The following is a 21,541-nucleotide window of genomic DNA, read 5'->3' as shown; positions in this document are numbered from 1 at the left end:
TAAAATATTAACGTGGCTTAATCGTAACCACACAAACAGAAGGGTACAGGAGGACACGTGAAGTGGGAGGGCAGAGTATCTGCCTGCTATATCTTCTGCCAGTCCTTGCATGCTTCCACCGTGACTCGCACAGGAGGGTAGTAAAAAAGAAATAATAATATAAAATATTAACGTGGCTTAACCGTAACCACATAAACAGGAGGGTAGAGAATCTACCTCCAAAGATATATATTGTTTGACATGGACGTACGTGGAATGTGGCTGACCGGCGGTGCCCAAATCTGTAAGTAATTGACAGACACTACCGCTATTCCACACACACCCCTCCCCCATCTCTCTCTCTCTCTCTCTCTCTCTCTCTCTCCCCCCCCCCCCCCTTGTGTCGGTGAATCAGATGCAAATGGCAGGTACTCTTTTTTTTTCTCTCTCTCTCTTTTGCAAAGTTGAAAATATCTAGTCACTATATATGTGTGGTGAAGGTTTTCCTATTCTGAAACGACGAAATTGGGTGAGTCAGGATCTAGGCTAAAGTCACAACCAAAGGAATATCATTACAAAATGAGAGAAACATCACCAATATAACGTACGTAATATTTGTGGAGAGAGAGATGAGGGACGGATGGTTACCAGTTGGCACCACCAGTTGGTGTTTTGCTAGGTCGAGGTGGATGGCTACTGTTTTTTATGTTTGTTATTGGTCTAGCTTCTTATTTTAACTTCGTTCAAATATAACTAATCAGTTCTTAATCTAACGATAGATACATATATATATATATATATATATGTACATATGTATATTTATATATACCAGTGTTTGTTCAGACACAGTGCTGTTGGCGGATCCAGGATTTCAAGATCGGGGGGTCCCAACATAAAAGCTAAAAAAAAGAGACTAATTTGGTTCCATATCACTATTTTCTACTGAAGTTGGTTCATTAATTAAATCAAGATTAATCTCAAAGGTAATAAACCAACAAATTCTCCTCAGCAACATAATGCAATTACTGACTCTATAAAGATAAAATTTGTTAATGTAACATATATATTATTAATTGGAAGTTGGGATTAGAGTCTAGAATTAAAAAACTTATATGAATTTGGAAGAAATAAAATTAGGCAACTAAAGGTGGTGGAACGATAAATGGTGGTGGGGAATAGGGTAACTTGGGTTTAAGGTTGGAAGGTTGAGACGATTGGAGCTGGGAATTCTTAAATATAATTTGGGGATATTGGAAAAGACCGGGTTCTCGGGCTCTCTAGAGAAAACAGAGATATTTTAGTTTTTAAATTTTTTATAATTACCTGGCTCAAAAACGTTGTCGTTTGGGCTAGGTCTTTTAAAACAAAAATTAAAAACAACTTCTTCTTCTTTGTGATAAGCACTGCTGCCTGCACATTCATGGAGGCAACAAGCCTCTCCACTGAACCTGCCCAAATTGTTGTAGGGTCCCGAAGGTTGATCACAAGTGTTTCTTCGAATTTCCGAAGGGTCCCAGGACCTCCCAGGTCCCTATATGGATCCGCCATCCAATTGTCACGAAACAAAGGCTCCTCGTGGGAGCATTTCACAACTATTAGACCAGTGATTTTGCCTAATTTCTTTTTGGTATAAAGTTACTCAGAATTGAGGTATTGTTTTAAGGAAAAAAATGCACCCTTCCTTTTACAAGTAATTTTCACTTTTACTACATGTTTGGGCCCAAAATACTGGTTTGGGCCGAGTTTAGGATTGTTCTCGGCCCAGAAGCGTTGCTCAGGGGCCGGTTGTGTCCTATCAGGACGGGGCCGGTCGTGTCCTATCAGGACGAGGTCTACTGGTTATCTATCAAAGTCTCGGTCAAGAAAGACTTTCGGTCTTTATTGGCAGAGGTCATCTCATTAGCATTTTCAACGAGGTGAGGTGTTATAGTTTACTAGGGCTCGGCACATTAAACGCTGAGTTGTTTTATGATTGGATACTCACAAGTAAGCTTTAGAGTTCGGCATTCTGACGGCCGAACCACATTTACTATCAAGACATATATATGTTTTGAGTATATGTGCCCCTATACTTTGGTGTCGATTCGGCGTGCTTATACCTTTACAAATATAATCATTGTGACCGAATCCGGCGCCGACGATTTGTGAACTTCGCAAAGTTAGCAGCCTTGTCTTCAGATTCTAGAACCCAAAGGCCGAGACATGTTCATTCCTCGGCCGCAGTTGCAAGATCGAGAAGTCAGTAGCACGCCCAACGCCGCATCCACACATTTTACTCACCGGCCGAGCTCGGCCGACGAGTTGGCATGCCCCGCATCAACCGAAGGACGTAGTTAGCTCATTAGTTACTCGGTCTGCGCGCCACGTAGGCTTGGTAGTTTTTAGGGTCAACACTACCTAAAAGTTATCGTCAAATTTGTACTTTGTTACCCTTAGTTTTTTCGTCTCACTTTCATACTTAAAGTTATGATTGACTCCCAAAATCATATTTCTTTTAGTCTACCCATTGAATTTTCTGTTAAACAATGACATGGCAGGACTTTGGGCCACTAAAAATTTTAAAATCATATAAAAAAAAAAAGTTTGGATAGTGAAAAAATATTATAAGTGTGAAATAAGAGTTTTATCAAAGGCACTTTACGAGTTCATAATAAAAAATTTAAAAAAAAAAAAAAGAAAATTGGCTATGAAAATTCCGTGCCGTTAAAATTGAAAAATATTTGCCTGTACTTTTTTATTACCACTAAATCCCACCCTCCTCCTCTGCTTGCTTATGGGGAGCAGGGAGAACATATCTTCTTGGCGCTCAAGTCGCTAATATCTCCACCATTCAAATCTCAATACCTCAATTCTATGAGTATATTCGCCCCCATCACACACCCACCGAGCCAATGGTGATTTCGGACCGGCCACGACCAAATTGTTGTCACTCGGATACTCGAATTCCACCGCCAAACCAAACACGCGTTTCTAATCAATTCATACACGCTTCAGATCTGTACCCCAAACTTGGTTATACGATGTTCAAGCCAAATGGCAATGTTTCTTACAAAGCGAAGGAGACGAACTACACGAACAAGTTACCACATTGGATAAAATGCTCCTGTGATCTTATTAAACAAAATTGAGTGAATTTTGTTCTGGCCGGCCGTCACATCTACGTGTTTTGACTGACACTTATATGACATTAGGTTTTGTGCATAATTGTCGTCAATGATTTCAACGCATGAAACATGAATATGACAACGACCTTATTTAACGTTAGATCAAGGATAAATTTATCTTAGTTTTATATGTTTGCAACATTGAACTAAAGAGCCTTCCAAACCTTTTCATCTACACGGAACATTCCCCCACTAATCGTCTAGAACCTAGCTAGTATTCTTGTCGCATGTTGTCTCATCTATAAGCAACTGCAGCGTCGACCACGACGACCCGCCTTCACTCACAGCTTTCCTCACCACGACAGCAAGCTCCTTCGCCTCCCTCCTCGCCTCCTTCCCCATCTCTCCCTCCATCAACTCTTTGACCATCTTCTCCATCCCCTCCGACTTCACAAACCTCTTCGTTGAACCATCGCATGTATCCACCCTCAACCCCACCTTGACCTCCTCTACCACGAACTTTGCATTCAGCTACTGATCCACCATCATCGACCATGCCAGAATCGGCACTCCGGCTCGTATGCTTTCCATCACCGAGTTCCATCCGCAGTGGCTTACAAAACCTTGCACACTGTCATGCATTAATTTAAAATCCACTTCTGCTCAACCCACTCTTTGACCATCATTCCCCTCCCATTTACTCTCTTCTGAAACCCTTTAATGTCCCACGTGGCAGTCTCTGACGAGTACTCTTTACTTCTTATGACCCACAGAAGGTTGACCATTGAATTTTCCAACCCTAGTGCTATCTCTTGGATCTGTTCGGCTGACAGCTCAGCTTGTGACCCAACGTACAAAACCCTACTTCCTTCATCCTGTGTTTTGTCCAGCCACTCAACCCATGTGGGCTTATCACCGTGATCATCGTGTGGTTCATTTTGCACCAAGAGAAAAAGGGGGCCCACACACCAAACCTTCGTCCCACACTCATTGTTCCAATAGTCAGTAAACACAGGCTCGAGTTCGTAGAAACTATTGACTATCATGCCGTAGTTGCGAGCCGCAGCCACTACAGACATGACGTGGAACTCGGAGGCTTGAGACGCTTGTCGGTTATGATCGGCGCCTCTAAAGGCAACATCGAAGTCTTTTTTTTGTAATTTTGATCCAAGGAAACGGAGTCACGGTGATCAACTTGTCGTTAGACTTGGCTCCATGCAGGACTGGTTCTGGCCGACGAAGCTGGACACCCCGTTGAAGAAGAATCTAGGGAACTCGAACTTGGAAGCGAAATCAAAGGTCCACCGGAGGAACCCGTCGGAGACCAAGAAGGTGACACGTGGAAGTGTGGTGAGGGCACGCTTGAACTCGAACTGCATGTTGAATGTGGCGGGGATTTTTTAACTCTAATTATTTAAAAAGATTGAAATTTAAAATAAACCTGGTGTTAGATTACATATTGATTATAATCCCTTGATGTGTTCTTAATTTGAAATAATTAATATGCATTTTATTTAATCTCTCCCATTAAATATTTAAATTATTAATATACAAATTTTAATTTATTTTTTGACCAAAAAAGAGTTTTTTTAATTTATTAATTTTATTTAACATTCTTCAAACTTGAAAGACTCAATTAATGTACCTAAATGTTAGTATTGAAATGTGTATAACGAAATGTATTATATTGAACTAATGTATTTAAATGTTAGTACTGAAATGTATGTACTGAAATATATGCACCGAAATGTATTATATTAAATTAATGTACCTAAATGTGTGTATAGAAATATATGCACCAATATGTATTATATTGAATTATTGTACCTCAATATTTGTATCGAAATGCATGTACCGAAATGTGTGTAACTAAATGTATGCACCGAAATATATTATAATGAATTTAATGTACCTAAATGTCTTAACTACAAGGAAGTACTTCATAGAAATCAAGAAATATGCAGACTAAGAAAGCTTGAAGAAGAAGAAGAAACTGAAGAATCTCTCAATATATTTTTGTAACTGTTTTTGTTATACACCGACCTTACCAAATACAAGAGGAAAGTAACTATTTATACTACTCTATATGTGCACATGTTCTGCACATGTACAATGATGACCTGGCATATTATTTACTTATCCAATACCCCCCCTCAATCTTAGCTTGGATAACCAAGCTTAAGATTGAAACAATGACGAAGAAAATCGGGACCATGAAGACCTTTGGTGAGCACATCGGCAATCTGAGCTTTAGTACACACATATTCAACAGATAAGTCACCTTTGTGAACTCGTTCACGGACAAAGTGAAAATCCGTTTCCAAGTGCTTGATTCGAGAGTGTTGAACTGGATTTAAACTCAAAGCAATTGCAGATTGGTTATCACAATAGATCACTGGAGGAGAAAACAAATATTCATGTAAATCCTTAAGGATTAATCTGATCCAAGCAATGTCAGCAGTAGTATGAGCCAAAGCACGATATTCAGCCTCGGTGGAACTCCGAGAAACAGAAGATTGTTTCTTGGACTGCCACGAAATCGGATTATCTCCTAAATAAACAACATAACCAGTGATGGAACGCCGAGTATTCAAATCGGCAGCCCAATCAGAGTCACTGTAGGCTTTTAACTGCATAGAACTTCCAGAAGTGTATGTCAAACCACAATGAATTGTGCCCTGGAGAAATCTCAGAATTCTTTTCACCATTCCAAAATGTACATCAGTAGGGGCACTCATATATTGACAAACAGTATTGACAGCAAAGGCGATATCGGGACGAGTAAAGGTCAAGTACTGTAAGGCTCCAACTAAACTCCGATATAAGGTAGGATCAGGAAGCAAGTTACCTGCAGTAGTCAAGATTTGATTATGTGGTTTGCAAGGAGTTGAACACGACTTACAATCATCCATCCCAGCTTTATGGAGAAGATCTTTGACATACTTGGCTTGACTAACGAACAAATCTCCATTCGGCTTATATATGACCTGAAGACCAAGAAAATAAGCTAATCTGCCCATGTCCTTAAGATCAAAAACCTCACTGAGAGTAGTAATCACAGACTGAATCAATGAAGTACTAGAACCTGTGAGTATGATGTCATCGACATAAAGGAGTAAAATAACCACATGAACCCCATCGGTCTTCACAAACAAACTTGAATCGGATAGAGAAGCTTCAAAACCAATGGCTTGCAGAAAACTAGTAAACTTCTCATTCCAGGCTCGAGGAGCTTGTTTCAAGCCATATAAAGATTTGACCAGTTTACAAACATGTGTGGGAAACTGAGAATTAACAAAACCTTGAGGTTGTTTCATATAAACCTCCTCTTGTAACTCACCATGAAGAAAAGCATTCTTGATGTCTAATTGACGAAGATCCCACTGATGTATAGCTGCTAAAGATAAAATCAACCGGACAGTAGTATGGCGAACAACAGGACTGAAAGTCTCGGTATAATCGAGACCTTTTTCTTGGCTAAAACCTTGAGCAACAAGCCTAGCCTTATATCGAGATATGGAACCATCACTATTCCTTTTAACTTTGTATACCCATTTACTGCCTATAACATTTTTATCACAAGGAGCAAGAACAAGAACCCAGGTACCTTGAGTTTGAAGAGCATCAAACTCTTCCTGCATCGCCATTTGCCACTGTGGGATTTGAGATGCGTGTTTAAAAGTAGACGGTTCTGAAACATCCAGAATATCAGCAACAAAGGTGAAACCCCCTGAGAAGTGATCATCATCCTCAAGAGTCAAAGACTGCACTTCTGGGAATATAGCTGTTAAGGCGGAGTAGTCTTTTCTGGTTATGGTACCAGTTCGTAACCGTGTTTGAATTCCTTGTGAAATAGATGTAGTACCTGTGCGAGGAGAACTAGAAGAACGGAGAGGATGTAACTCAACTTGGATAGGCAACATAAGGCTGGAAAGAGTAGCATGCGTAGTAGAGTCCTGTGCATTTTCCAAAGAGCTCGAAGAAACATGATGCTGGAATCAAGACTAGAAGAATGATCCATGAAAGAAGGTAACTTTACAATAATAGGACTTGTATTACTACTGTGACCAGAAGACAGGGAAGAAGTAGCATCTGTAGCAGTTGAAGCAACATGTCTATAAGGAAATATAGTTTCATCATGAATGACATGACGAGAAATAAGAACTTTCCCATTGGATATACTGTAGCAGATAGCACCCTTATAACCTGGTGAATATCCCAAAAACACACATTGGGTTGATCGAGGCTGCAACTTATGAGTATTGTAGGGCCGAAGATAAGGATAAATGGCAGAACCAAAAACTTTGAGATTAGCTATGTCTGGTTTCTTGCCAAACAATTTCCCAAAAGGTGAGAGCATATTAAGACCCTTACATGGCATCCTATTAATAAAAAAGGCAGCATGATTGACTGCATAAGACCAAAACTTGTGAGGTAACTTGGCCACAGATAGCAATGTAATAGCTGTTTCAATAAGATGTCGATGCTTCCGCTCAGCTAATCCATTTTGCTGAGGTGTGTAAGGACAAGAGATAAAATGTAATATACCATGTGTTGCCAAAAATTCTTTGAAAGCATGACTAAGAAATTCTCCACCACCATCAGATTGTAACACTTTAATTCTAGTATGAAATTGATTCTCAATATATGCACAGAATTTGACAAAGGAACCAAAAACTTCTGATTTATTCATGATAGGAAAAATCCATACAAATCGAGTAGCTTCATCTATAAAAGACACATAATATCGAAACCCTTCAACTGAAACAACTGGAGAAGGGCCCCATACATCACTGTGGACTTTGTAAAAGGGAATATCTACTCTATCAATCCTATCAGAAAAAGGAAGTCTACTCATTTTCCCATCAAGACAATGAGAACAAAGTTTGACATTTTCATCAGAAGTAACAACTATATTTGATTCTCTGAGCATAGTTTTCAATATGTCATTAGAAGGATGACCACAACGCTGATGCCACAAGGAAGATGTCACACACTGTCCCAAATAAGCAGAACCCGCACCTTGATCCAGTAAATTGGGAAAAATATGCACAGGGACTCGAAACAGCTCATGATTGCTACTCTTTCTGTGGTGGAGGATCGCCCCAGTTGCCTTGTCCTGCACAAAAAACTGAATATCATCACAGATAAACCAACTATGATTGTCTTTGCACAACTTTTTAACAGACAACAGATTCACAGTCAACATTGGCACATGTAAAATGTTCTTAAGATGTAAAACATGAGAAGGAGTTTGCACAGTGCCATGACCAATATTTTGAACTTTCAAACCTTCACCATTCCCCACTATTATCTTCTCGGATCCTGCATAAGGGGTAGATTGAGCAAGTACTGTCAAATCGGGTGTCATGTGGTGAGAAGCACCAGTATCAAGAATCCAGGAATCTCCATTTGCAGTGGCAGCAGAAGATTGTGCATTCATAGCTGGAAAACCAGGTGGAGATGACATAGAATGAGAGGTAAACTGTGTAGACTGATTGTAGTGCACAAACGGAGGAGACTGACTGTTATGCACATACTGAGGAGGTTGATTGTTATTCAAAAACTGAGACTGAGAAGAAACCACTCCCATATTAGCTTGAGAAGACACAGGAAAACCTTGATATGCATAGTTAGCAGATAAGGAAGGAGGAGGTTGAGCGCCTTGATACGCATAATTGCCTCTATGCCGACAGTTTAATGCAATATGACCCCTCTTGCCACAAATTTGACACTCTTGTACAGACTGTCCACCATCATTTCTAAATCGACAGGTAACAGCAACATGACCTTTGCGAGAGCATATTTGACACTCAGGGACAAGATCAAACCTGTTAGAAGTATTGCCCGACCATGATTGCCAATTTGGACCAGATCTGGAATTATTGAACCTTGGTTTATAACCTCCATTACCTCGAGGTCTATAGGTATTCATACCAAACATGCTGCCATTCTGATTCAAGCCTGAAAAACTATTCGACTGAAATTGATTACCAGAAGGATAACTTGGCTGAGAAGAAGAACTACCAGTTGAGCTATAGCCAATATTTGGAGAAAATTGAGGTGGTAAAGGATTAGTCGAAGAACCTGAAGATCCCCTAGTATGATTATTAGAAGAATTAGCATTCACAAACATAGCAGACATCCCCTGAACCAAAGAATTCATTCTGGCTTCAATACTCTTCTCTACACCAATTAATTGAGCGCGAAATTCCTTAAGAGTAATGGGTGACTCTCGGGCAAAAATAACAGTTCTAATGGTATCATAATCAGAAGGTAGACCTGTGAGTGCAGCAATAATAAGATCATTATCAGACACTTTCTCTCCAGCAGCCTGTAATTGATCTTTTAGTGCTTTCAACCTTAGCAGATACTTATCAATAGTATCCCCCCCTTTTTGCATAGTATGTAGTTCAGCTTTTAGATGATTGACACTAGCTTTAGAAATAGACATATATCGATCATGTAAGGCAATCCAGGCCTCATGAGACGTCTTACAGCCGACCACATGCTCAATTGCATCATCACTAAGGGTAGCAATCAACAAGCTTAACAACGCCATATCCATCTTAACCCAGTCCTTATACGCAGCATTAACCTCAGTAGTAACTCCTAATTCAGGAGTGAGAACAAACTTGGGAGGACATACAGAATCACCTGTGAAATGATCAAGAAGATCATATCCACGCAAAACAGAGCCAAACTGAAAACTCCATTTAAGAAAATTATCATCATTCAGTTTGATCGTAAGCATACCCAGCAAACCTTCAATTTTCACTTGATTCACCATGATTGGAAGAACAAATTCACTGTAATATCAACAAATGTAACAAACACCAAGATAATGAAAGAACCCAAAAAAACCCAGATCAAATTTGAGTCGGTGGAAAGAACCCAGATGAAAGATGTACAAAATTAACTTCGAACACAGAATCAAGAGCAACCAATCACTATACAATTTCAAGAATCACAAACAAACTTCATCACTCGGCATCGGCCTTCAATCAATTCACTTATAGCAAGAAAACCCAAAATTCACAACAAATTGGCATCGGCCTTCAATTAAAAAAAAATTCCAGATCTAAGAAAAATTCTTGAGAATTTGTGAAACAATATCACCTTATCACCAACCAAAGCAGCGAAACCCAGAAACCAGACCCATTGCGCAAGCAAGACCGGCTCTCGATACCATCTTAACTACAAGGAAGTACTTCATAGAAATCAAGAAATATGCAGACTAAGAAAGCTTGAAGAAGAAGAAGAAGAAACTGAAGAATCTCTCAATATATTTTTGTAACTGTTTTTGTTATACACCGACCTTACCAAATACAAGAGGAAAGTAACTATTTATACTACTCTATATGTGCACATGTTCTGCACATGTACAATGATGACCTGGCATATTATTTACTTATCCAATAAAATGAAAAAGACAAAGTATATCAAAATATATTGTATAATAAAAATTAATTTATCTAAATATTTACAACAAAATATATTACAATAAATAAAATGAAAATTATAATTATAATGAAATAAAATTAATGCATTAAAATTACGAAGAAAAAGAAAAATAATTAATAAATAAGGTTATTAATGTATCTAAAAATTAAAATTAGATTTTGATCTTACTCATGATTTTAATCTAAAAGTCATATTTACCACGGATTAAAATGAAGTTTCACTTTTGTGCCGAGGGCGAAAGGGTAGAAGAGGTCGATGGAAGGAAGCTTGTCGGTGCTTTCGATGCCAGCGGGAATTTCGGGGATGTTTTGAGGGAAAGGGAGGGAGATAAATGTGGCTGAGGTGTCGGCGAGGGATTGGTCAATGAACGAGCGGTTGGCGGGGGTTCTGAAGACGGTGACGCAGAGGCGGCGGGCAAGGTGGAGGAGTGGGATGGTGTTGCCAGCATGCAGCATGCATCCATATTGAGTTTGTTGATTTCGTATTTTGACAGAAGAAATTGGTTTCGGTACTACTGCTTTGGTTTTTGACAGCATGTATTTCTAAGAGAAAATAATACTTTTTATGTTGTTTTGTTCGTACTTTAATTAGAAATTAATTATGAAAATATGCCTTGTAATTTTCATAATTGATTGATTTTCAAAATCATTTTATTTCATTTATTTTGCATGATCGCATTAGTATCATGCAAAGTTTGAAGAGAAAGTGATTGACAGCCGCGTTAGTGTCGTACCACTTCCACTAAAAGGTTGAAGAGAGATCGAGTAGCAAAGCGCGGAGACAAAACTGTCTTCTAGTTGAGTGTCTAGTTGATGAGTTTTGTAAGTCTTTCTGTATTCATTTCTCTTAATGTTTGTCCTAACTTGGGAACCCAAAGATTTTTCCAGTCTTGGGTTTTACCTCGTAAATTTTACATCCTATGTGCACATTTTATTTATCGTTTTAATTGCACATGAGTATGATAGTTTGATATGTGATGTGAATGTGGATTTAATTTGAGAATTGAAAATTGAATTAGATTTTTAAATTGGAACCTATTCACTCTCCTCTAGGTTAAACTAGTACCATCCTAGAACTTTCAAGAAGACATAGGTTTGTTTAATGTCTATTTTAATTTAGTTTCTCAAAATAAAAAATTATTCACTTTTATTTGTCATAAACTTTGAATATGGTCGATTATGTATTGGCTTTTTGTCAGATTGAAAAATCTTGCATTTTAGTTCTTTAAGTAATCTTTGATTAGTCTTTAGGCGTCAGCATGCATCCTTATTGAATTTGCTGATTTCGTATTTTGACAGAAGAAATTGGTTTCGGTACTACTGCTTTGGTTTTTGACAGCATGTATTTTTAAGAGAAAATAATATTTTTCATGTTGTTTTGTTCATGCTTTAATTAAAAATCAATTATAAAAATGTTCCTTGTAATTTTCATAATTGATTGATTTTCAAAATCATTTCATTTCATTCATTATGCATGTTCGCGTTAGTATCATGCAAAGTTCAAGGAGAAGGTGATTGACGACTACATTAGTGTCGTGTCACTTCCACTTGAACGCTGAAGAGAGATCGAGTAGCAAAGCGCGGAGACAAAATTGTCTTATAGTTGAGTGTCTAGTTGATGAGTTTTGTAAGTCTTTATGTACTCATTTCTCTTAATGTTTGTTCTGGCTTGGAAGCCCGAAGATTTTTCAAGTGGTGGATTTTGCCTCGTTAAATTCTACATCTTGTGTGCATATTTTATTTATCGTTTTAATTGCATCTGAGTATGATAGTTTGATATGTGATGTGAATGTGGATTTAATTTGAGAATTGAAAATTGAATTGGATTTTTAAATTGGAACTTATTCACTCCCTTTAGGCTAATCTATAGTACCATCCTAGAACTTTCAAGAAGACATAAGTTTCTTTAATGTCTATTTTTATTTAGTTTCTCAAAATAAAAAATTACACACTTTTATTTGTCATGAACTTTGAATATAGTCGATTATTCAATACAATCCAGTCATATAAACCACAGGAGACTTCATGGAAGATGTATTGGCGTTTTCATAAAAAATAGCATAGATCTAAATGTAATTCTTAAACGAAGAGCATCTGCTTCTAAAGGTAACTAATAATAAAAAATCATGTAAAAAAATTAAAACATATAGTAACACAGGGAGTTCGCGGTGGCGTCCAAGGGTCAGTCCATGAAGTTTAATATGGTGCTGTTCAGTGGCGGATCCAGAATTTTAACTTAGGGTGGTCCCAATATAGAAGCTTCAAAAAAAAAAAAAACTAGACGAAAATATCATAGAACAAATATATATGCTCTTCGGAACTCATCTCGAATATCTGGAGGATAATCCTTCATTGGAATTCTCTTTCCGGGGTCTCTCTCAAGATTATCCAAATCAACTTTTAACTCATTTTGTTGTGGAGTGGAATTACCCCCAATTGGATTAGAACTACTTGGAATTGGAGGGGAAATGTTCGGAATAGGATTGGAACTATCCAAGTTTGGAAATGAACTATTTGGAATATGATTGTCCGAACTAATCGATGATTGATTTTCGCTTGTAATATCATTCCATACTTCTAATTTCTACACATATCAATTAATAAAAAAATCTATATCAATTGATGAAACTAAACAAATATTATATGAAAAACGAGAAATCAGATTCATTTATAAATTTATAATTAGGTCCGTGCCTGTGGGATTCTAATATTATGATATTATGCATATAGCAAAAATGCAGACACAAAGGCAATGACTAGAGAGGTGAACGAAAACATACCTTGCACTTGTGAGAAACGCACAGATTGTAGAATATATAGTTTACGCCTTCCAAAGGCTGCAGCTTGATCAACTCACTATACGAAATAGTCCCTGCAATTCCACTACCACCTCAGGTCCTCAAGTTCATAAAACAAGCACGGAAACAATATCGAAAGAAAGCACAGATTTTTACATACCCTTTTAGCATCACAAACTAGTTGTACACTCCAATTCACAATACATATAACAGCCAACACATTACACAAAAACACAAAACGAATATCGAAAGAAAGTACCGAACTTTACCCACCCATTTAACATCAGATACTAGTTCTACTCTCCAATTCACAATATACAGCCAACACATTACATACACTACCACTTCTTTAGTTAATCTACTCTCGTTTAGACCAAAGATCAAACATTTCATAAGCATAAATTTCCTCTGCTCCTCCCCACCCCACGGTCCCCACCCACATACTTACACATTCATTATTCATATATACAATATACTAACATAATCAGATAGTGGACTGTGGATGGAAAAATTATTTAATGGACAGAGGAGAGTGCAAAGTACAAACCTCTTCGTCTTCGACCAAGAAGAAGAGGACCAGCGGGCCGCGGCTATCCTCCAGAGACCAGAGCTTTACAGATTTTCACCAGAGATGAGAGATGTCGTCTCGTCGCCCTGCCCATCGGTGCAATAGTGAACAAAAACTAGAGTGCAGCTGCAGCAGAGAGTTGATCGATGCCGACGCCGTAAAGAACATGAGCGGGCCGAAGGAGCTGATTGGTAAAGTGAAGGTTCTGAATCTGATTGCTGAAGCCTAAAGGAGCTGATTGCTTTACCGTGTGTGTGTGTGAGGTTCTCACGTGAGTGAGGTTTCAAATTTTTTTAATGACATAGCTCAAAACGACGTCGTTTTGCCCAAGTCATTTTGAAAAAAAATTTAGCTTTCTTCTTCCTCCTTCTCCTGAAATGCACAGCGTGCAGTTGCAGCAGCCATGGCTGCTGTTCTTCTCCATCACTGCCCAGACTTTGGTGGTCCTTGAAGATCCTCACAGCAATTATTTTGAGCTTCGGGTGGTCCCGGGACCACCCTGGTCCCTTAATAGATCCGCCCCTGGTGCTGTTAAAAACCGATGATCTAATAGCTGATCATGCACTTGTTTTCTATATGATATCTTCTGTAAGGTTTACCAACGTCCGTAACTTTCAGAGAAAAAGTAAAAGAAATTACAAAATTGCTAATAGTTGTTTGAACCCGATTTTACACCATCGCCCCAAGCAATCGAGGCCGTTGAGAGAGTTAGCTCCTAACCGTTGGATGAAAAATGAAGATAGTTTTGTTATTATGATCGTTATCGTAATAATTATCTTCCAATATGATTCATTTTCTTTATACGACGGGATAAGTGGGATTCTCATTACCTCCAATGAAGGAAAAACATAGTTCGAATTAACTGAGGTTATGTGATTCTATCTTGCATACAGAACCGCGTGGAGCAATTCTACAAGGATGTAATGGGATGATCAGTATGAGGAGATGTCGTGCGTGCGAAAGTCTCTCAAATATCTACTATATTATTATATATATATATAGTAGGACTGCATGCCTATGTGGCTATGCCGTGCGTACGAAAGTCTCCCAAATATCTATTATATATATATATATATATATTGGTCAGATGATGTGATAAGTCTTGATAGGTTTTTGATTTGTTTGAGAAGGCACGGCAGTCTGAGAGCAACTCCACCCTTGGAGCCCTTCCCCCAGGCAATCCACTATTCAATCCACCCTATGAACAGTAACCGCCTTTTGCATCTCCACCCTTGCACTTGAATAGCCCTGACAATAGGCAATAAAATATTATTAATAAAGAACACTATGATCCTAATCCCCCAACCCGAAACCAATCTCCCACATATCAGAACCAAAATCAAGACCTCTCACTTCCACAATTTCAATTTCCACAAGCTCTTCTCCCTCAGAACTGGCCTGCCACCAAATCTTCCTGCCATTTTTGGCAAGGTCGCTGGTGCTTGCGGACGAATCTGCGCCTTCGTTGATTTTGACGATGACCTCTCGGCGGTCAGACAAATCAACGCCCGTCATGGGCTGGGTGTGGTGGCGGTGGTTGTGATCCAGAAGAATGGGGAGCTCCTCGTGGCTGATGTCTTCTTCTCCGGCGGAGATCTTCCTCATATGCTTGGCAAAGCCATGGGATTTAAACTGTTTCTTGATGGAGAACTCCATTACACGACAACATCATGGCGTCAGCCTGACGTCACACCCCTCGGGCTGAAGGGCTGTCAATCCCTCACGGGCCTGGCCATCGGGCTCCCACCCTCACTCGAGCTGCCCAACGCTGGAGTTGAACCCACCGGCCCTCGGGCTCTTTCCTCTGGCCTGTCCCATGAGCAAGGTCCAACGGTGGACTTGCTCTGAAGGATAGCCCACTGATATGGATCAAATTTCTTTTCACAAGTTTGAGTTGCAGTTGGACTTTGCAAATATTGTCAGACCTTGCCAAGCAGAAAATATGAATACTATAAATACAAGGCTCGGTGCAACGTTGAAAGGCCTCCTCTAATTCAACACACAACTGCCTGCGTAAATTATCTCAACAACCTTGAGATTTTTTCTTTTCTCTTTTCGCCGACACACCTTCAGTTTGGATAAACAGCATTGTGAAGGCAACCGATGATATCTTCAGTTGGCATAAACAGCAATGTCGGCGTAAAATCAGCCGATCTCGCATCATCTTCAGTTAGCATAAACAGCACTGCGTTGAGGGCGACTGATTATCTATCCAAGTCTCGGTCGAGAAGGATTTCCGAATCCTTATTGGTGGAGGTCATCTCATCAGCCTTCTCGGCGAAGTAAGGTGTTACAGTTTATTAGGCTCGGCACATTGCACGCCGAGTTATTTTATGATTGGATACTCTCAAGTGGGATTTAGAGTTCAGCATTCCGACGGCCGAACCACGTTTATTGTTAAGACTTATATCCGCTTTAAGTATTTGTGCCCTTACACTTTGGTGTCGATTCGGCATGAGTTTACTCTGACGAATACCATCACTGTGACCGAATCCGACGACGACGATTTGGGAACTTCGTAAGAATAGTAGCCTTGTCTTCAGGTTCAATAACCCAAGAGGCCGAGACGTGTTCCTTCCTCAGTCGCAATCGCAAGACACAGAAGTCAGCCGCGCACCCAACGCAACATCAACACATTTTACTCCTCAGCCGACGAGTTGGTACGCCCTGCATTCAACCGAAGGACGTAGTTAGCTCATAGATTACTCGGTCTGCGCGCCAAGTAGGCTTGGTAGTTTTTAGGGTCAACAATAGTATAGGAACTGTTTTCTTAAACTTTATGGAGAGAATGAAATAAATGCCATCGAAAGTAAATACATGTACCCTAATTCATCTTGGAGGAAATAACACTACAATTGTCAATATTAATTTAGGGAATATAAAATTAAAATAATTAATTTCTAATGTGTGAAAGAAAATTTCAAGAAAATAACTTCATAAGAATACTGATTAGTCAATCATGCGTTCTACTAGACGAATAGAGATCCTTTCCATATCATATTGTTCGGAACCCAAGGATCAAGCAGCTTGCATTAGCTCATTCCGATGACTCATCTCACACAAATCAAGAGTTCTGATCTCCCTTTCACAAAAACCAATACCCGATTTCCTGGTCCTTAGACTCCTGATAGTAAGGTCCAAAGAGGATTCAAATTCCCACCAAGAGAAATGCTAAGGAGACTCTCTCAAAAGTGAGATTATCTATGAACTCTCTGACACCTCATGTTTTTGCATAATATTTTATAATGTCGGCACGGAAATTGACGTTAAACTGTAAAATAACAGAAAGTCTATGAAGAGTCCACGAAAAGTTCGTTTAGCATTTCTCTTCTCACCAAACCAATGGCTCTTCCCACCAAACCAATGGAAGCATATCTCTGGAAGCATATCTCTGGAAGCATATATCTTTCACACTTTAAAATTGGAGAATGGGTACATGTTTCTTCTTTTGTTTGGTCTGACCCGCGTGCAGTGACCATTAGGAAGACAAAATTAGGAGCTTAGTCGCTTACGAAGAATGAGGATCCCCCTTTTGGATCCTCTTAGTGAGGATTCCGGAGATCTTTTAATCATATTAGTTCATCGTATGCGTCAAAAATTATTATATAAAAATTGACCGTATGATGTATGATAAACAAACGTGATTAAAGGATCCTCATCAGCTTACGAATGGCAGATGGCCTCAATCATTCAAACCTTTTGTTTTTTCATGCTTTTTTATGTTGACAATCTTGGCTGTCGTCCTTTCCTTGCCAATCTAGTTCTAGAAGGACTTTGACATTTGACAGGCACTCGATTCAAAGTGTTCTGGAGTATTAGATATTTTAAACTTTTTAACGTCTTTGGTAAAAACTTAAAAAAATAAAATCTAATTGTTAAAAAACCTGAAATGTTCATATTCCGACTGACCTTGAAATTTTATTCGAAGTGGAAAGCAAAAGATCCTAAGTTGTGAAAAGAGGTGTGAAAATGCTATTGTTTTCTTATTTTTTGAAGTATCAACAACAATTCTCTATCAACTTTTCAGATCTCACTACAATTACAAACATATTTTTGTGCTTGCCAAAAAAGGGTATGATACTAACAAAGTCTACAAAGATACTTACAAAGAGCTAGCAGACTCTCAGCAAAGCTAAATTAATAAAAAATACGAATTAGTCACAACTAGGAATTCATCACAAATATCTATCATTCTCGCATAAATGTGTCAGATCTAGTACTTCATCCTCGAGCAAAGCGAAAGACAACTACAACTCTTGGATACAACGTCGACTACACAAATGTTACAAGCAGACTTCTAAATAAGTATATAAATGACAATAAAAACCTCACCAACGATTAGAGATATTAACAATTAAACAAACTGTACGTGAAAAAAAAAAAAGGAAGAAAAAAAAAAATCCAAGAAGAATAATCTTGAACCTTCCGTCGAAGGTGTCGATGATCATCCTAGGGCTGTTCGAGAGCGGAATTATATCCTGCCAAAGCCACTAACACTTTCAGATAACTTTGCCTTGAGGACAAACTCCTCTGCGGTGGTGCCAATGATCTCTTAGCACGCTTCAGCCCAACGCTGTAAAACAGTCCAACGGAATCCTAAATTCATGGGCAGGTTCAAGTTAGAAAAAGAAAAGAAATGGCCTTGCAGGAGCAAGGCTGGCTGTTTCTCACATCCTACATGCAACTAAAGAAAACAAAATCCATGGTTTCAATCCCTCATCATTGCCTAACTTTTTACAATTGCTAATGCAATCAAATCACGGCCATGAAGCCTTAATTAATCGTTTTACTATTCCTTTTCGGGGTCTTAAATGTCACGAAGTGGAAACAATTACCATAAGATGGAGACAAGGAACTCGACTCAAACCCAAAGCATATTTCTAGTTATTTTATCCATGTTTAATACGATTAAAATGATTTTAATCGCTGTTAACCTTTCGTATTAAGTGTAGTCTAAAATAAAGAGTATAGTTTAAAATTCCAGATTTAATAGAGACGCCAAATGTACTCAACTTTTTTTTATGTTGTGTATTTAGACTGTTTAAGGTACCTCCTAAACCCACCGAAAAAGAGCTAACAAAGTGAAGCAACTTTTAGCATAAGTCATAGAAATATCCTAGGAAATATATAGATCACAATGAAAATAAATGTTTAGGATATTCAAGAGTTAACAGAGAATTTTTGTTGTGGCCGGCCGTCACATCGACGTGTTTTGACAGTCATTCATGCGACATTAATTAGATTTTGTGCATGAATTGTCGTCAAAGTCTCCGCACACAAAACATGAATACGACAACGACCTTATTTAACGTTAGATAAACGCTTACATATCTTGGTTTTCTAAGTTTGTTTTCAACGTTAAATAAATTAAAGAGCCTTACACAGTTTATCAACTACTTTAACCCTCCCCACTAATCTTCTAGAACCTAGTGCTCTTGTTGCATGTTGTCTCGTCTATAAGCAACTGCAGCGTTGACCACGACGACCCGCCTTCACTCACAGCTTTCCTCGCCACCTCAGCAAGCTTCTTCGCCTTCCTCCTCGCCTCCTCTCCCTTCTCTCCCTCCATCAACTCTTTGACCATCTTCTCCAACCCCTCCGACTTCACAAACCCCTTCGGCGAACCATCGCATGTCTCCACCGTAAGCCCCACCTTGACCTCCTCCACCACGAACTTTGCATTGATCGGCTGATCCGCCATCATCGGCCATGCCAGAATCGGCACTCCGGCGCATATGCTCTCCATCACCGAGTTCCATCCGCAGTGGCTTACAAAACCTTGCACAATCTCATGCATTAAAATCCACTTCTGGTCAACCCACTCTTTGACCACCATTCCCCTCCTCTTCACTCTCTCCTCAAACCCTCTAATGTCCAACGTGGCAGTCTCTGATGAGTACTGTTTACTTCTTATGACCCACAAAAAGTTGACCATTGAGTTTTCCAGCCCTAATGCTATCTCTTGGATCTGTTCAGCTGACAGCTCAGCTTGTGACCCAAAAGCAACGTACAAGACCTTACTTCATTCCTCCAGTTTTTTGTCCAGCCAATCAACCCACGTGGGCTTATCACCGAGATCATCGTGCGGTTCATCTTGCGCAAGTTGGAAAAGAGGGCCCACACACCAGGCCTTGGGCCCACACTCGGTGTTCCAATAGTCAGTGAACACAGGCTCAAGTTCGTAGAAACTGTTGACTATCATGCCGTAGCTGCGAAACGCAGCCACGACAGACATGACGTGGAACTCGGAGGCTTGAGCCGCTTGTCGGTTATGATCGGCGCCTCTAAAGGCATCATCGAAGTACTTTTTTGTAATTTTGATCCAAGGAAACCGAGTCACGGTGATCAACTCGTCGTCAGACTCGGCTCCATGCAGGAGCCTGTTCTGGCTGACGAAGGTGGACACCGACAAGGCGTAGTTTCCGAAGCCGTAGAAGACGAATCTGGGGAACCCGAACTTGGCGGCGGAGTCGAGTGTCCACCAGAAGAACCCGTCGGAGACCATGAAGGTGACACGTGGAAGGGTAGTGAGGGCACGCTCGAAGTCGAACTGCATGTGGATTGTGGCGAGGGCGAAAGGGTAGAAGAGGTCGATGGAAGGGAGCTTGTCGGTGCTTTCGATGCCAGCGGGAATTTCGGGGATGTTTTGAGGGAAAGGGAGGGAGATCACGGTGGCTGAGGTGTCGGCGAGATATTGGTCTATGAACGAGCGGTTGGCGGGGGTGGTGAAGACGGTGACGCAGAGGCGGCGGGCAAGGAAGAGGTGGGCAAGGTGGAGGAGTGGGATGGTGTGGCCCTTAGACATGAAGGGAAATAAAACTACGTGGCCGTCACTGTGTTCTTGCTCCGAACTGGAACCCATAACTCTCTCTCTAATAGTTTTCGCTGAAAGTATAGTTTAGTTGGACTCTTTCTGGTTTGTTTTGTTGTTGGAGATAATAAACAAAACTAGTGTTGAGTAGTTATAGAGGCAGGGTTATGTCCATAGATATAATATATATATATATATATATATATATATATATGTTGATGCTTATACTGTATACAGATGCACTCCATGCATGAACAAAGGCACACAAACTAAAAGAATTAAAACATATAATACCATTCGGCATTAACGTCCGCAAATCCCTCACACCCTATTTTATTTCTCACATATTTCTTTTTAATTTATCTCCATTAATTTTTTTAAATTTATTCGATCTGATGATCGAAAATTAAAAGAAAATGTGAAACGTAAAATAAAGTGTGTGAATATCATATCTCTTTTCTTTATTTTGTACATGGAGCTGAGTAAAATAATTAGTACATAGAGCTGTCAGTTGAGTATCTTAAGAAGGGCAGATTGCCTCAATCATTCAAATCTTTTGTATTTTTATGTTTTGTTTATGTTGACAAATCTAAAGGCTGTCATGCTTGAACAATCTAGTTCCAGAAGGATTTTGAAATTTGACTAGCATTCAACTCTCGCTACTTACCACAATAAAAAATCAAAATGGTGGGATTTTAATTAGTGTTTCAGATATGAAATATTTCAAAAAAAAAAAAAATTAACGATTAAATTTAAATTTTTGGTGAAAAACAAAAATATTCAAATCTAACGATTAAAATATTTAAATATCTTGTACT

At 39.3% G+C, this 21,541-nt stretch overlaps 1 long non-coding RNA gene and 1 pseudogene across 3 annotated transcripts; both read right to left on the bottom strand.

Annotated features, from left to right (window-relative positions):
- Nucleotides 1–3,328: 3,328 nt before the first annotated feature.
- LOC126610592 (UDP-glycosyltransferase 90A1-like) lies at nt 3,329–20,875 on the bottom strand (annotated as a pseudogene).
- LOC126610598 (uncharacterized) lies at nt 3,464–14,169 on the bottom strand. Of its 3 annotated transcripts, none has more exons than XR_007618586.1 (3): nt 13,892–14,169; nt 13,327–13,418; nt 3,464–4,456 (listed from the first exon to the last, which is right to left on the bottom strand). It is a non-coding gene; the product is annotated as an uncharacterized LOC126610598 (long non-coding RNA). The 3 variants fall into 3 exon arrangements; XR_007618585.1 differs by lacking the exon at nt 3,464–4,456 and adding an exon at nt 7,884–8,202; XR_007618587.1 differs by lacking the exon at nt 3,464–4,456 and adding an exon at nt 10,975–13,130.
- Nucleotides 20,876–21,541: the final 666 nt, after the last annotated feature.

Source organism: Malus sylvestris, chromosome 17, assembly GCF_916048215.2.
Source record: "Malus sylvestris chromosome 17, drMalSylv7.2, whole genome shotgun sequence".
Lineage (NCBI taxonomy): Eukaryota > Viridiplantae > Streptophyta > Magnoliopsida > Rosales > Rosaceae > Malus > Malus sylvestris.
This window is presented reverse-complemented; position numbering and strand designations above follow the sequence as displayed.